This window comes from Nyctereutes procyonoides, unplaced genomic scaffold (assembly GCF_905146905.1).
Source record: "Nyctereutes procyonoides isolate TBG_1078 unplaced genomic scaffold, NYPRO_anot_genome, whole genome shotgun sequence".
Classification (NCBI taxonomy): domain Eukaryota; kingdom Metazoa; phylum Chordata; class Mammalia; order Carnivora; family Canidae; genus Nyctereutes; species Nyctereutes procyonoides.
The window spans coordinates 74,814,988-74,831,951 of record NW_026575125.1 but is presented as its reverse complement, the minus strand read 5'-3'; the positions used below and the strand labels follow the sequence as shown (position 1 = coordinate 74,831,951).

Below are 16,964 nucleotides of genomic sequence, written 5' to 3'. Positions count from 1 at the left end.
CTGATAAGTAATCTACACGTGGTGATTTTTATCTTTGTTTTCCTTTACATTTTGTGTCATATTTCTCCAGCTTCTTTCAAGATTTTCTCTTTATTACTACTTTTCACATATTTTGTCATTACATGCTTTGGTGTGGTCTTTTTTAAAGATTTTATTTATTTATTCATGAGGGACACAGAGAGAGGCAGAGACATAGGCAGAGGGAGAAGCAGGCTCCAATGCAGGGAGCCTGATGTGGGATTCCATCCCAGGACTCTGGGATCATGCCCTGAGCCAAAGGCAGATGCTCAACTGCTGAGCCACCCAGGCGTCTCAGGTGTGGTCTAATTTTTATTTGTGTTTTCCTATGTAGTTTCAGAGGACTTCTTGAATCTTTGAACTCTTCATTTTCCTCAAATTTGGAAATGTTTCCACCATTAGTCTTTTCAAACATATTTTCTGTTCCCTAATTACAGATATATTAGAAATCTTGATATTGTTCCATTGAAGCTCTTGATTTTTTTCTATTGCTACGCTGCTGACACAATGATTTTTTCTTCTGTGGTGTGTAATATGCTGTTAATCTGAATGAACAAACATTTTATTCAGAGACTATATTTTTTAACCTCTAAAAGCTTCACTTGATATCTTTTATATCTGCCATTTCACTCCTCATTATACTAATATTTCCTTTAAATCCTTGGACATATTTATAATAGCTGTTTCTATTGACTATTTTTTCTCAATTATTGGTCATATTTTACTACCACTTGTATTGTTACTAATTTTTTATTAGATACTGGACATTGTACATTTTATGTGGTTGACTAACAGAATTGTTTTGTTCATTTAAAAGGTGCTAAAAATAAAATAAAATAAAGGGTGCTGGATTTCACTCTGGTAGGCAGATCATCTTAACTGTAGGTTTTACTCTATTATATTACTACTAATATAGATACAATTTGTATAATATACTTTCAACATTCCTTAAATTTACCTTTTCTCTGTTCTTACATTCAATATGAATCTTACATAACCATCTTATAGGTTTGCTTTTACTTAGAATAGCGAGGGACAGAGTGGAGATTTATGTACCAGTACTGACAAGTTCCAACACCTGGACTCTTGGAACCTGAGCTAAATTGTTTCCCTAATATTGCAAATCCTCTCTCATCTCAGTCTCTGTGTTCTTCTTGGCTGATCCCATGCACTTCCACAGTTGTTGCTACAATCTTAGCGATGAGGACAACCAATTCTACATCTCTAGCCCAGTATGCTCTTTGGACCTGTGGATGTTTACCTAGTTCCCCTGAATGTCCCAAGGGTACCTCAATGTAAACATGTCCAAACTGTTCCACCGTTAATCAAAATTAACACTGCTTCTCTGCCCCAGGCTTCCTGCTCAATGATGTTCAAGCCCCAGTGCTGGCTCAGTCACAGGTGACCCTTTACTCTCTACTTTTTACATTTCTCCAATAGATATTCAAGTTTGACTTAAGAGAAAAATCCAGTTATTGTTTTAAAAACAAGTTAGGAGATATTCTTTCCACATAATATCTATTCATTTTGAAATTGTGTATGGATCGAAAACATTGAAGGGATGTACCTGCCTTTTTTCTCTCTCATAAAATACACATCCATACAACAAATACCTTTCTTCTATCTTTCAGCTTTTCTCTGTATTTTTACTTCTCCATAGTTTCTGTTCCCTCCTAATTTCTTCTTTCTCATAAAAGATGGATTTACTAAGCTGATCTCTCAAGTCCTTAATATCGGAGACTACATTTTTTCCTTTGCACCTTTCCTTGTTGGTTTACAACATCAATTGCCTGAATATCTCCATTATGCCCAGTTTTATTCAATGTAAGAGAAAAAAGTTACTTTTAGAGAAAACAATAGGATTAGGATTTGCCACCAAAATAGAAAATAACATAATTTTTAAATTATATTTCAGAAGATGGGTTGACTGCCTCCAGTTGTTCCAATCATCATTTTAATGGATTTATTATTTGTTTTATTAAGAGGCTGAGAGCACTGATTCTGGAGCCAAACCATTTTGGCTATCTCCAGGTTTTACAAATTACTAGCTATAAAATCTCAGGTAATTTGCTTCACCTCCATGTGCCTTCATTCCTTCCTATATAAAGTGGGGACATTGATGGTATAGACTTCACAGGTTTCTTTTGGGGAATAAACTTATTAGCACCAATAGCTTAGAACACTGTTTGGAATATGGTGCACACTAAAAGTATGAGTACTGTTATTATTATCATTATTTTCTGCATACTCCAAAATAACATGAGGACATATATATTCAAAATTCTCTTAAGGCAGTAAGATGGAAGTGTATAAAATATTAAAATAACAAACCTGACATCGAAGTAACATAAATATCATTTTATTTTTTTGTTGTTGTTTAAAAAATTTTTTATTGTCCAGGATATTTTTTTCTTCTGTCTTATTGTTTGTTTTCTTTTTTTTTAAAAAATTATTTTTATTGGAGTTCAATTCGCCAACATATAGCATAACACCCAGTACACATCCCATCAAGTGCCCCCCTCAGTGCCTGTCACCCAGTCACCCCAACCACCTGCCCACCTCCCTTAACACCACCCCTTGATCCTATACCATAGTTAGGAGTCTCTCATGTTCTGTCACCCTTTCTGATATTTCCCACTCAATTTCTCTCCATTCTCCTTTCCTCCCTTTCACTATTTTTTATATTCCCCAAATGAATGAGACCATATAATGTTTCTCCTTCTCCGATTGACTTATTTCACTCAGCATAAGACCCTCCAGGTCAATTCCACGTTGAAGCAAATGGTGGGCGTTTGTCGTTTCTAATGGCTGAGTAATATTCCATTGTATACACAGACCACATCTTCTTCACCCATTCATCTTTTGATGGACATCGAGGCTCCTTCCACAGGTTGGCTATTGTGAACGTTGCTGCTATAAACATTGGGGTTCATGTGGCTTGGCTTTTCACTGCATCTGTATCTTTGGGGTAAATCCCCAGCAGTGCAATTGCTGGGTCGAAGGGTAGCTCTATTTATAACTCTTTGAGGAACCTCCACACAGTTTTCCAGAGTGGCTGTACCAGTTCACATTCTCACCAACAGTGCAAGAGGGTGCCCCTTTCTCCACATTCTCTCCAACATCTGTTGTTTCCTGCCTTGTTCATTTTCACCATTCTCACTGGTGTGAGGTAGTATCTCATTGCGGTTTTGATTTGTATTCCACTGATGGCCAGTAATGCGGAGCATTTTCTCATGTGCTTGTTGGCCATGTCTATATCTTCCTCTGTGGAATTTCTGTTCATGTTTTTGCCCATTACATGATTGGATTGTTTGTTTCTTTGCTGTTGAGTTTAATAAGTTCTTTATAGATCTTGGATACTAGCCCTTTATCTGATAGGTCATTTGCAAATATCTTCTCCCATTCTGTAGGTAGTCTTTTAGATTTGTGAATTGTTTATTTTGCTGTGAAGAAGCTTCTTATCTTGATGAAGTCTGAATAGTTCATTTTTGCTTTTGTTTCTCTCGCCTTCATAGATGTATCTTACAAGAAGTTACTGTGGCCAAGTTCAAAAAGGGTGTTGCCTGTGTTTTCCTCTAGGATTTTTATGGACTCTTGTCTCACATTTAGATCTTTCATCCATTTTGAGTTTATCTTTGTGTATGGTGTAAGAGAATGGTCTACTTTTATTTTTCTGCATGTGGCTATCCAATTTTCCCAGCACCATTTACCGAAGAGACTGTCTTTTTTCCAGTAGATAGTCTTTCCTCCTTTGTCGAATATTAGTTGACCATAAAGTTGAGGGTCCACTTCTGCATTCCCTATTCTGTTCCATTGATCTCTGTGTCTGTTTTTGTGCCAGTACCACACTGTCTTGATGACCACAGCTTAGTAGTACAACCTGAAATCTGGCATTGTAATGCCCCCAGATATGGTTTTCTTTTTTAATATTTCCCTGGCTATTCGGGGTCTTTGCTGATTCCACATGAATCTTAAGATGATTTGTTCCAACTCTCTGAAGAAACTCCATGGTATTTTGATAGGGATTGCATTAAATGTGTAAATTGCCCTGGGTAGCATTTACATTGTCACAATATTAATTCTTCCAATCCATGAACATGGAATATTTTTCCATCTCTTTGAGTCTTCCTCAATTTCTTTCAGAAGTGTTCTGTAGTTTTTAGGGTATAGATCCTTTACCTCTTTGGTTACGTTTATTCCTTGGTATCTTATGCTTTTGGGTTCAATTGTAAATGGGATTGGCTCCTTAATTTCTCTTTCTTCAGTCCCATTGTTAGTGTATAAACATGCCACTGACTTCTGGGCATTGATTTTGTATCCTGCCACACTGCCAAATTGCTGTATGAGTTCTAGCAATCTTGGGGTGGAATCTTTTGGGTTGTCTAGGTACAGTATCATGTCATCTGTGAAGAGGGAGAGTTTGACTTCTTTGCCAATTTGAATGCCTTTTATTTCTTTTTCTTGCCTGATTGCTGAGACTAGGCCTTCTAGTACTATGATGAATAGCAGTGGTGAGAGTGGACATCCCTGTCTTGTTCCTGATCTTAGGGAAAAGGCTCCCAGTGTTTCCTCATTGAGAATGATATTTGCTGTGGGCTTCTCGTAGATGGCTTTTAAGATGTTGAGGAATGTTCCCTCTATCCCTACACTCTGAACAGTTTTTATCAGGAATGGATGCTGTATTTTGTCTAATGCTCTCTCTGGATCTATTGACAGTATTCTATGGTCCTTGTTTTTTCCCCTGCTGAAATGATGAATCACATTGATTTCTTTACGAGTGTTGAACCAGCCTTGCATCCAGGGGATAAATCCCACTTGGTCATGATTAATAAACTTCTTAATGTGTTGTTGGATCCTATTGGCTAGTATCTTGTTGAGAATTTTTGCATCCATGTTCATCAGGGATATTGGTCTATAATTCTCCTTTTTGGTGGGCTCTTTGTCTGGTTTTGGAATTAAGGTGATGCTGGCCTCGTAGAACGAGTTTGGAAGTATTCCATCTCTTTCTATACTTCTGAACAGCTTTAGTAGAATAGGTACGGTTCCTTCTTTAAACGTTTGATAGAATTCCCCTGGGAAGCCATCTGTCCCTGGCGTTTTGTGTCTTGGGAGGTTTTTGATGACCGCTTCAATTCTTCCCTGGTTATCATCCTGTTCAGGTTTTCTCTTTCTTCCTGTTCCAGTTTTGGTAGTTTGTGATTTTCCAGAAATGCGTCCATTTCATCTAGATTGCCTAATTTATTGGCGTAAGCTACTCATAATAAGTATATAAGATCGTTTGTATTTCCTTGGTATTGGTGTAGATCTCTCCTTACTCATTCATGATTTTTATTGATTTGAGTCTTTTCTCTCTTCTTTTTGATAAGGCTGGCTAATGGTTTTTCTATCTTATTAATTCTTTCAAAGAACCAACTCCTGGTTTTGTTGATCTGTTCCACACTTCTTCTGGTCTCGATTTCATTGAGTTCTGCTAGAATCTTTTTTAACTCTCTTTTTCTGCTGGGTGTAGGATCTATTTGCTGTTTTTTCTCCAGCTCCTTTAGGTGCAAGGTTAGCTTTTGTATTTGAGTTATTTCCAGTTTTTGGATGGATGTTTGCATTGCGATGTATTTCCCCCTCAGGACTGCTTTTGCTGCATCCCAAAGATTTTGAACGGTGTATCTTCATTCTCATTAGTTTCCATGAATCTTTTTAATTCTTTCCTAATTTCCTGGTTGACCCTTTCATCTTTTAGCAGGATGGTCCTTAACCTCCACATGCTTTAAATCCTTCCAAACTTCTTCTTGTGATTTAGTTCTAATTTCAAAGCATTATGGTCTGAAAATATTCAGGGGACGATCCTAATCTTTTGGTATCAGCTCAGACCTGATTTGTGACCCAGTATGTGGTCTATTCTGGAGAAAGTTCCATGTACACTTGAGAAGAATGTGTATTCAGTTGCATTTGGGTGTAAAGTTCTGTAAATATCTGTGAAATCCATCTGGTCCAGTGTATTATTTAAAGCTCTTGTTTCATTGGAGATGTTGTGCTTAGAAGACTTGTCGATTGTATCAAGCAGTACATTCAAGTCACCAAGTATAAATATATTATTATCTAAGTATGTCTTAACTTTGGTTATTAATTGATTGATATACTTGGCAGCTCCCACATTCGGGTCATAAATATTGAGGATTGTTAAGTCCTCTTGTTGGATAGATCCTTTAAGTATGATTTAGTGTCCCTCTTCATCTCTTACTACAGTCTTTGGGATAGACTTTAATTTATCTGATGAGGATTGCTACCCCTGCTTTCTTTTGAGGACCATTTGAATGTAAAATGGTTCTCCACCTTTTCATTTTCAGGTTGGAGGTGTCCTGAGATCTAAAATGAGTCTTTTAGACAGTAAATAGATGGGTCCTGCTTTTTTAATCCAGTCTGAAACCCTGCATCTTTTGATGGGATCATGAAGTCCATTTGTGTTCAGCGTTACTATTGAAATATATGAATTTAGTGTCATCATAATACCTATTCAGTCCCTGTTTTTGTGGATTATTTCTTTGGGCTTCCTCTTTCTTTTACAGGACCCCCCTTATTATTTCTTGCTGAGCTGGTTTGGTGGTCACATATTCCTCCACTTCCTGCCTATCTTGGAAGCTCTTTATCTCTTCTTCTATTCTGAATGACAGCCTTGCTGGATAAAGTATTCTTGGCTGCGTGTTCTTCTTATTGAAGCCCCTGAATATATCCTGCCAGCCCTTTCTGGCCTCCCAGGTCTCTGTGGAGAGTTCTGGTGTTATCCTAATGCTTCTCCCTATAAAAGAGATTTCTTGTCTCTTGCTGCTTTAAGGATCTTCTCTTTAACTTTGGAATTTGCAAGTTTCAGTATTAAATGTCGAGGTGTGGAGCGGTTTTTATTGATTTTAGGGGGGGGAATCTCTTTATCTCCTGGATCTGAATACCTGTTTCCCTTCCCAAGTTAGGGAAGTTCTCAGCTATGATTTGTTCAAATACATATTCTGGACCTCTGTCCCTTTCTGCGCCCTTGGGAACCCCAATTAAACGTAGATTTTTCCTTCTGAGGCTATCATTTATTTCCCTTAATCTATCCTCATGATCTTTTAATTGTTTTTCTTTTTTTTCAGTTTCCCTCTTTGTCATCAACTTGTCTCCTATGTCATTCACTTGTTCTTTTACCTCATTAACCCTCGTCATTAGGACCTCCACTTTGGATTGCATCTCATTTAATTGATTTTTAATTTGGCCTGATGAGATCTAAATTCTGCAGTTGTGAAGTCTCTTGAATCCTTTATGCTTTTTTCCAGAGCCACCAGTAACTTTACAATTGTGCTTCAGAACTGACTTTCTGACATTGAATTGTAATCCAAATTTTCTAACTCTGTGGGAGAGAGGACTGTTTCTGATTCTTTCTTTTTTTAATAAATTAATTTTTATTGGTGTTCAATTTACCAACATACAGAATAACACCCAGTGCTCATCCCGTCAAGTGTCCCCCTCAGTGCCCGTCACCCATTCACCCCCACACCCCGCCCTCCTCCCCTTCCACCACCCCTAGTTCGTTTCCCAGAGTTACGAGTCTTTATGTTCTGTGTCCCTTTCTGATATTTCCCACACATTTCTTCTCCCTTCCCTTATATTCCCTTTCACTATTATTCATATTCCCCAAGTGAATGAAAACATACACTGTTTCTCTTTCTCCGATTGACTTACTTCACTCAGCATAATACCCTCCAATTCCATCCATGTTGAAGCAAATGGTGGGTATTTCTTGTTTCTAATGGCTGAGTAATATTCCATTGTATACATAAACCACATCTTCTTTATCCATTCGTCTTTCGATGGACACCGAGGCTCCTTCCACAGTTTGGCTATTGTGGACATGGATGCTAGAAACATCGGGGTGCAGGTTTCCCGGCGTTTCATTGCATCTGTATCTTTGGGGTAAATCCCTAACAGTGCAATTGCTGGGTCATAGGGCAGGTCTATTTTTAACTCTTTGAGGAACCTCCACACAGTTTTCCAGAGTGGCTGCACCAGTTCACATTCCTACCAACAGTGTAAGAGTGTTCCCTTTTCTCCGCATCCTCTCCAACATTTGTTGTTTCCTGCCTTGTTAATTTTCCCCATTCTCACTGTTGTGAAGTGGTATCTCATTGTGGTTTTGATTTGTATTTCCCTGATGGCAAGTGATGCAGAGCATTTTCTCATGTGCATGTTGGCCATTTCTATGTCTTCCTCTGTGAGATTTCTCTTCATGTCCTTTGCCCATTTCATGATTGGATTGTTTGTTTCTTTGGTGTTGAGTTTAAGAAGTTCTTTATAGATTTTGGAAACTAGCCCTTTATCTGATACGTCATTTGCAAATATCTTCTCCCATTCTGTAGGTTGTCTTTGAGTTTTGTTGACTGTATCCTTTGCTGTGCAAAAGCTTCTTATCTTGATGAAGTCCCAATACTTCATTTTTGCTTTTGTTTCTTTTGCTTTCGTGGATGTATCTTGCAAGAAGTTACTGTGGCCAAGTTCAAAAAGGGTGTTGCCTGTGTTCTCCTCTAGAATTTTGATGGAATCTTGTCTCACATTTAGATCTTTCATCCATTTTGAGTTTATCTTTGTGTATGGTGCAAGAGAGTGGTCTAGTTTCATTCTTCTGCATGTGGATGTCCAATTTTCCCAGCACCATTTATTGAAGAGACTGTCTTTCTTCCAGTGGATAGTCTTTCTTCCTTTATCGAATATTTGTTGACCATAAAGTTCAGGGTCCACTTCTGGGTTCTCTATTCTGTTCCATTGATCTATGTGTCTGTTTTTGTGCCAGTACCACACTGTCTTGATGACCACAGCTTTGTAGTACAACCTGAAATCTGGCATTGTGATGCCCCCAGATATGGTGTTCTTTTTAAAATTCCCCTGGCTATTCAGGGTCTTTTCTGATTCCACACAAATCTTAAAATAATTTGTTCTAACTCTCTGAAGAAAGTCCATGGTATTTTGATAGGGATTGCATTAAACGTGTAAATTGCCCTGGGTAACATTGACATTTTCACAATATTAATTCTGCCAATCCATGAGCATGGAATATTTTTCCATCTCTTTGTGTCTTCCTCAATTTCTTTCAGAAGTGTTCTATAGTTCTTAGTGTATAGATCCTTTACCTCTTTGGTTAGGTGTATTCCTAGGTATCTTATGATTTTGGGTGCAATTGTAAATGGGATTGACTCCTTAATTTCTCTCTCTTCAGTCTCATTGTTAGTGTATAGGAATGCCATTGATTTCTGGGCATTGATTTTGTGTCCTGCCACGCTACCAAATTGCTGTATGAATTCTAGCAATCTTGGGGTGGAGTCTTTTGGGTTTTCTATGTAGAGTATCATGTCATTGGCGAAGAGGGAGAGTTTGACTTCTTCTTTGCCAATTTGTATGCCTTTAATGTCTTTTTGTTGTCTGATTGCTGAGGCTAGGACTTCCAGTACTATGTTGAATAGCAGTGGTGAGAGTGGACATCCCTGTCTTGTTCCTGATCTTAGGGGAAAGGCTCCCAGTGCTTCCCCATTGAGAATGATATTTGCTGTGGGCTTTTCGTAGATGGCTTTTAAGATGTCGAGGAATGTTCCCTCTATCCCTACCCTCTGAAGAGTTTTGATCAGGAATGGATGCTGTATTTTGTCAAATGCTTTCTCTGCATCTAATGAGAGGATCATATGGTTCTTGGTTTTTCTCTTGCTGATATGATGAATCACATTGATTGTTTTACGAGTGTTGAACCAGCCTTGTGTCCCAGGGATAAATCCTACTTGGTCATGGTGAATAATTTTCTTAATGTGTTGTTGGATCCTATTGGCTAGTATCTTGTTGAGAATTTTTGCATCCATGTTCATCAGGGATATTGGTCTGTAATTCTCCTTTTTGGTGGGGTCTTTGTCTGGTTTTGGAATTAAGGTGATGCTGGCCTCATAGAACGAATTTGGAATTACTCCATCTCTTTCTATCTTTCCAAACAGCTTTAGTAGAATAGGTATGATTTCTTCTTTAAACGTTTGATAGAATTCCCCTGGGAAGCCATCTGGCCCTGGACTCTTGTGTCTTGGGAGGTTTTTGATGACTTCTTCAATTTTTTCCCCGGTTATTGGCCTGTTCAGGTTTTCTATTTCTTCCTGTTCCAGTTTTGGTAGTTTGTGGCTTTCCAGGAATGCGTCCATTTCTTCTAGATTGCCTAATTTATTGGCGTAGAGCTGTTCATAATATGTTTTTAAAATCGTTTGTATTTCCTTGGTGTTGGTAGTGATCTCTCCTTTCTCATTCATGATTTTATTAATTTGAATCTTCTCTCTCTTCTTTTTAATAAGGTTGGCTAATGGTTTATCTATCTTATTAATTCTTTCAAAGAACCAACTCCTCGTTCTATTGATCTGTTCCACAGTTCTTCTGGCCTCAATTTCATTGAGTTCTGCTCGAATTTTAATTAACTCTCTTTTTCTGCTGGGCATCGGGCCCATTTCCTTTTTTTTCCCTTAGCTCCTTTATGTGTAAGGTTAGCTTTTGTATTTGAGTTCTTTCCAGTTTTTGAATGGATGCTTGTATTGCGATGTATTTCCCCCTCAGGACTGCTTTTGCTGCATCCCAAAGATTTTGAATGGTTGTATCTTTATTCCCATTAGTTTCTATGAATCTTTTTAATTCTTCCTTAATTTCCTGGTTGACTCTTTTATGTTTTAGCAGGATGGCCCTTAACCTCCACGTGTTTGAGTTCCTTCCAAACATCTTCTTGTGATTTAGTTCTAATTTCAAGGCGTTATGGTCTGATAATATGCAGGGGACGATCCCAATCTTTTGGTATCGGTTCAGACCCGATTTGTGACCCGGTATGTGGTCTATTCTGGAGAAAGTTCCATGTGCACTTGAGAAGAATGTGTATTCAGTTGAGTTTGGATGTAAAGTTCTGTAGATATCTGTGAAATCTATCTGGTCCAGTGTATCATTTAAAGCTCTCGTTTCTTTGAAGATGTTGTGCTTAGAAGACCTATCGAGGGTAGAAAGAGCTAGATTTAAGTCACCAAGTATAAATGTATTATTATCTAAGTATTTCTTCACTTTGGTTAATAATTCGTTTAAGTATTTTGCAGGATTGTTAAGTCTTCTTGTTGGATAGATCCTTTAAGTATGATATAGTGTCCCTCTTCGTCTCTCACTACAGTCTTCGGGGTAAATGTTAGTTTATCTGATATAAGGATGGCTACCCCTGCTTTCTTTTGAGAACCATTTGAATGGTCAATGGTTCTCCAACCTTTTATTTCAGATTGTAGGTGTCCTTCTGTCTAAAATGAGTCTCTTGTAGACAGCAAATAGATGGGTCCTGCTTTTTTATCCAGTCTGAAACCCTGCACCTTTTGATGGGGTCATTAAGCCCGTTCACGTTCAGAGTTACTATTGACAGATATGAGTTTAGTGTCATCATGATATCTATTTAGTCCTTGTTTTTGTGGATTGTTCCACTGAACTTCTTCTTAAAGGGGAATTTTAAGAGTCCCCCTTAAAATTTCTTGCACAGCTGGTTTGGAGGTCACATATTCTTTAGTTCCTGCCTCTCTTGGAAGCTCTTTATCTCTCCTTCCATTTTGAATGAGAGCCTTGCCGGATAAAGTATTCTTGGTTGCATGTTCTTCTCATTTAGGACCCTGAATATATCCTGCCAGCCCTTTCTGGCCTGCCACGTCTCTGTGGAGAGGTCTGCTGTTACCCTAATATTCCTCCCCATGAAAGACAGGGACTTCTTGTCTCTTGCTGCTTTAAGGATCTTCTCTTTATTTTTGGAGTTTGCAACCATCACTATTAAATGTCGAGGTGTTGAACGGTTTTTATTGATTTTAGGGGGGGATCTCTCTAAAGGCATTCCTGGATCTGAATGCCTGTTTCCCTTCCCAGATTGGGAAAGTTTTCAGCTAGGATTTGTTCAAATACATATTCTGGCCCTCTGTCCCTTTCGGCGCCCTCGGGAACCCCAATTAAACGTAGGTTTTTCTTCCTCACACTGTCATTTATTTCCCTTAATCTGTCTTCATGGTCTTTTAATTGTCTGTCTCTTTTTTCCTCAGTTTCCTTCTTTGCCATTAACTTGTCTTCTATGTCACTCACTCGTTCTTCCACCTCGTTAAACCTCATCGTTAGGACTTCTAGTTTGGATTGCATCTCATTCAATTGATTTTTAATTTCTGCCTGATTGGATCTAAATTCTGCAGTCATGAAGTCTCGTGAGTCCTTAATGCTTTTTTCTAGAGCCACCAGTAGCTGTATAATAGTGCTTCTGAATTGGCTTTCTGACATTGAATTGTAATCCAGATTTTGTAACTCTGTGGGAGAGAGGGCTGTTTCTGATTCTTTCTTTTGAGGTGAGGTTTTCCTTCTAGTCATTTTGCTCAGTGCAGAGTGGCCAAAAACAAGTTGTATTGGGAAAAGGAGAGAAAGAGAGAGAAGGAAAGAAAAGAGAAAAAGAAAAAAGAAAAAGAAGGAAAAAAAAGGAAAAAAAGAGAAGAAAAAGAGAAAGAAAAAGAAAGAAAGATGAAAAAAATGGGGGTGGGGGAAGCAATCAGAAATCAAAAAGAAAAGAAAAAAGAAAAAAAAATACCCGGGGAGTATATTCTGAATCTGTAGACTTTAAGTCCCTTGACTTCCTTTGGAACTGGTCCGTCTAGCTGGTCTTCTGGGGGAGGGGCCTGTTGTGCTGATTTTTAGGTGTTAGCCCTTGGGGGAGGTGCTCTGCCCCTGCCTGCTGCAGGGCTCAGCGGGGGATGTTTACCCCGTGAGGTCCCAGGAGGAACAGCCGCAGTTGCTATGGCAGCTCTGGAAGCCTGGATTCAGCCTCCGCAGGAACTACGGGGCTCTCCGTCTGCAGGGCCTGGAGGCTCCGGGGCGGGGCCGCTGATCTGCTCAGCTCGGGCAGGAGCGTCTTGCTGTCCTGGACCCTCCCGGCCTCTGCCTGTCCCGGGGGAGGCCAGATCCTGGGCTGTGTCCCGGCGCCCTGTCCTCCGGAGCCTGCGCTGTTGCATTTGCGCTCCCGCCCTGCAGCTCCCTCCGTGGAGCCGCTCCCGAGTCCCTCCGAGCTGCTCCGGGCCCCGCCGTGTGCGCTGCAGCCCTTAGGGAGCTCGGCGCACTCTCCTGGGGCGCAGGTGTCTGTTAGTGTCCCAGGGAGCCCGAGGGGTCCTGCTCCAACTCCCTGCGAGCCCCTTTCCGCCCGGGAAGGTTGGTACAGCTCCTACTTCTCCGGGACGGGGCTGTCCTGTCCTGGGGACACTCGCCCCGGCCTCAGCCCGGCTCCTCGCGGGGCCCCTCCCCCTCGGAGGCCTTTTGTTTCTTTATTTCTTTTCCCCGTCTTCCTACCTTGATAGAAGCCGAACTCTTCTCACTGTAGCATTCCAGCTGGTCTCTCTTTAAATCTCAGGCCGAATTCTTAGATTTTCAGGATGATTTGAAGGTTATCTAGGTAATTTGGTGGGGGCAGGTGATTTGGGGACCCTACTCTTCCGCCATCTTGCCCCTCCTCTGATTCTTTCTTTTGAGGTGATTTTTTCCTTCTAGTCATTTTGCTCAGTGCACAGTGGCCAAAAACAAGTTGCACTGGAAAAAAAGGAGAAAAAGAGAGAAAAAAGGAAGAAGAAAAAGAAAAAAAGTGGGGGGATACCAAAAACAAAAAACAAGGGTGAGCATCCTCTCTTTTTATATACTGTATATCCCTCGACTTCCCCTGGAACTTTTTCAGTGTTGCTTGGTCAATAACTTGCTTTTCCCCTGTCCTTCTAGCTGGTCTTCTGGGGGAGGGGCCTACTCTGCTGATTCTCAGGTGTGTGCACCTGGGGGAGTTGCCCAGCCACCTGCCAGCTACATAGCTCAGTGGGAGTTGTTTATCCTGTGAGGCCCCTGCTCAGTCCCAGGTACAAGGTGACACCAGGAGGAACAACAACAGTGGCAGCGGCCAGCTCTCCAGCTCTGGAGTCAGCTCCCACAGTAACTACCGCAGTTCTCAGTCTGCAGGGGCCTGGATGCACCGGAGGGCGGGGGGGCGCCTATCTGCACAGCTTGGAGCCACCAGGCAGCAGGAGTGTCCTCACTGCCCTGGGCTCTCCCAGCCTCCGCCTGTCCTGGGTGGAGTGCTGGATCTCAGGGGGCGTCCCCCAGCACCCTGGGCTCCCGGGCCTGCGCCCCTGGAATTGCGCTCCTGGGGCGCGCAGCCTGAGCCGCCACCCGAGCTGCTGCCTGAGCCGCCACCCGAGCTGCTCCTGGGGCCCCACAGGGCGCACACGCTGCAGCCCTTTAGGGAGCTCAGCCAAGGTGTTTGGTGCGCTCTCCCCTGGGGCGCAGGTCCTCTGTTAATGCCCCTGGGAACCTGAGGGCATCCCTGCCCCTCCTGGGATCCTGCTCGAACTCCCTGTGAGCGCCTTTCCATCTGGGAAGATTGGTAAAGCTCCTGCTTCTCCAGGACTGGGCGTTCTTGTCCTGGGGGCACTTGCCGCAGGCCCTTAGCCCGGCTCCTCGCAGGGGCCCCTCCCACTTGGATGCTTTTTTATTTATTATCTTTTCCCATCTTCCTACCTTGATAGAAGTGCAAACTCTTCTCACTGTAGCATTCCAGCTGTTCTCTCTTTAAATCTCAGACCGAATTCATAGGTTTTCAGGATGACTTGAAAGTTATCTAGGTAGGTTGGTGGGGACAGGTGACTTGGGGAACCTACTCTTCTGCCATCTTGCCCCGCCCCTCTGTTTTCTTTTTAAACAATTATAAATTCAAGCTTAGGGAAGCTTGCTTTGTCTTGGAAAAAAAAACAGTAACAAGAAAGCTGTTCTATCATTTGTTAACCTGATCTCATTTTAAGAGAGAAATGGTAGTCATCTTGCAAGAGTAAAATTTATACCATGAACGATGCATGTCTAAGTCTGGTGGCAATAAAAGGAGACAATAGCATTGTTGACAAAATTATAATCTGCTGGTGGCATTTGAGGAAAAGAAGCCCTTGCAAATTTCTAAATAATAGTAAACTCTGTTAGGAAATTCTAACGTGTCTTACAGGCCAAAAAGGGAATGAGGTTAGTAAAATGCCTCAACAGAGTTTGAATAAAATACTGGATTGGAGAGTTACTGGAACTTGGATATGTAAAAATAGGGTGGTAGGTTGGGTCATGCTTACAATGTTCTTAAGTTCAACTAAACTACTGTGACAATACACCACTTCACAGGTCACACGCTTTTCCAGGGCTGTTCTTTCCTTTCCTTCAGTAGGTGCTGGCAGAAGGTGTGCTCAGTCGCTTTCCAATATAGATGCCTAGCCCCAAAGCCAAAACATGAGAGAGGAAGAGAGATGGAATGAACACCTTAAGGAATTCTGTGGAAAAAATACCCCCTTTCTTCATGGCCCCACTTTTCCTCATGCTTAAAGAGATGGAGCATTTGGGGTGTCTGAAGTGGAACTCCTTAGGTGGAATGTTTCCATGTCTACTGGACCATTCGGACACCCAGTCTACACTTTTCTTCAAAGCATCAACTTCTTTCTCTCCTTCTGCAGCTTCTTCTTCTGAGAGCTATGGTCCCTGCTGGTGTGCATCTCCACATCAAACATAATCTGCCCATATTCTTGTGGGGAAGGGCTGTCACAGTGAGAACTGGCTCTTGAACTACTCTGTCCTGATTTATACTGTGCATCCAAAAGAATCTCCTCCATGTCTCCATTGTGGATAGAGGATGAGGAAGGTACATGTTCTGGCCCCCCATTTTTCCCATTGCCATTATCATTGCCATTGCTGCTGTTCATGGGTAGCTCCACCCAGGAACTGTTGAGCCCGGCTGGCGGGGGCAAAGGCTGTTCACCTTCCTCACAGTTGTTGTTGTTGTGCGGGGGTGGCAGCTGCTCTACTAAATGAGACAACATTGTCGGGCTACTGAAGGAGCTGCAACCGCAGCAGGACCGTCTCTGGTTCTCGGACAGCAACACCTAAAAATCATTTTCAATCACACAACCATTCCCAAATGCCATCAGTGATAAATTCCTTTGTGTTTTCTATTTGTATATGCACATTCCCATATATATTTATACACATTACTTTCTTGATTATCATTGCTTGATCAACATTTAACATACCCCATTGATTCAAATGCTTTTTTGAGATAAGAATAAAATCAATTACATAAAATCTACACATCTATTTCATGATGTATCCCACTGTGAGTAATGTTGAAAGGTTTTTAAAAATAGAGCCTAATATAGAATAAGACAATTTAGGTCACATTACATACACATTGCTAGGATCTCTGACGTTTTGGTGTATTCCCTTGTAGTCTTTTTCTAGCCATGTTTGTATCAATATAATTTTATTTCTATTCTACTACTGGTGGTTCTTCAGTCTTATTGTGCTTTAGAATCCATCAGTGGAGCACAATAATAAGGTATGTTTGGGGGCCCAGTTGAAAGTGTGTTTGACTGTGGAAGGAGGCTCGGTGTCCATTGAAAGATGAATGGATAAAGAAGATGTGGTCTATATATACAATGGAATATTACTCAGCCATTAGAAACGACAAATACCCACCATTTGCTTCAACATGGATGGAACTAGATGGTATTATGCTGAGTTAAATAAGTCAATCGGAGAAGGACAAACATTATATGGTCTCATTCATTTGGGGAATATAAAAAATAGTGAAAGGGAATAAAGGGGAAGGGAGAGAAAATGGTGGGAAATATCAGTGAGGGTGACAGAACATGAGAGACTCCTAACTCTGGGAAACGAACTAGGGGAGTTGGAAAGGGAGGTGGGCGGGGGTTGGGGTGACTGGGTGGTGGTCACTGAGGGGGGACTTGACAGGATGAGCACTGGGTGTTATGCTATATGTTGGAAAATTGAACTCCAATAAAAACATTTTTAAGAAAAAGAGTGTTTGATTCATGGAATCTGGGGAAGGGGTGCCTATG

General features: G+C 41.0%; 1 pseudogene; it reads right to left on the bottom strand.

The window, feature by feature from the left end:
- Nucleotides 1-15,040: 15,040 nt before the first annotated feature.
- Nucleotides 15,041-15,926, bottom strand: LOC129518514 (BCL2/adenovirus E1B 19 kDa protein-interacting protein 3-like; annotated as a pseudogene).
- Between the last annotated feature and the right edge of the window lie 1,038 nt (nucleotides 15,927-16,964).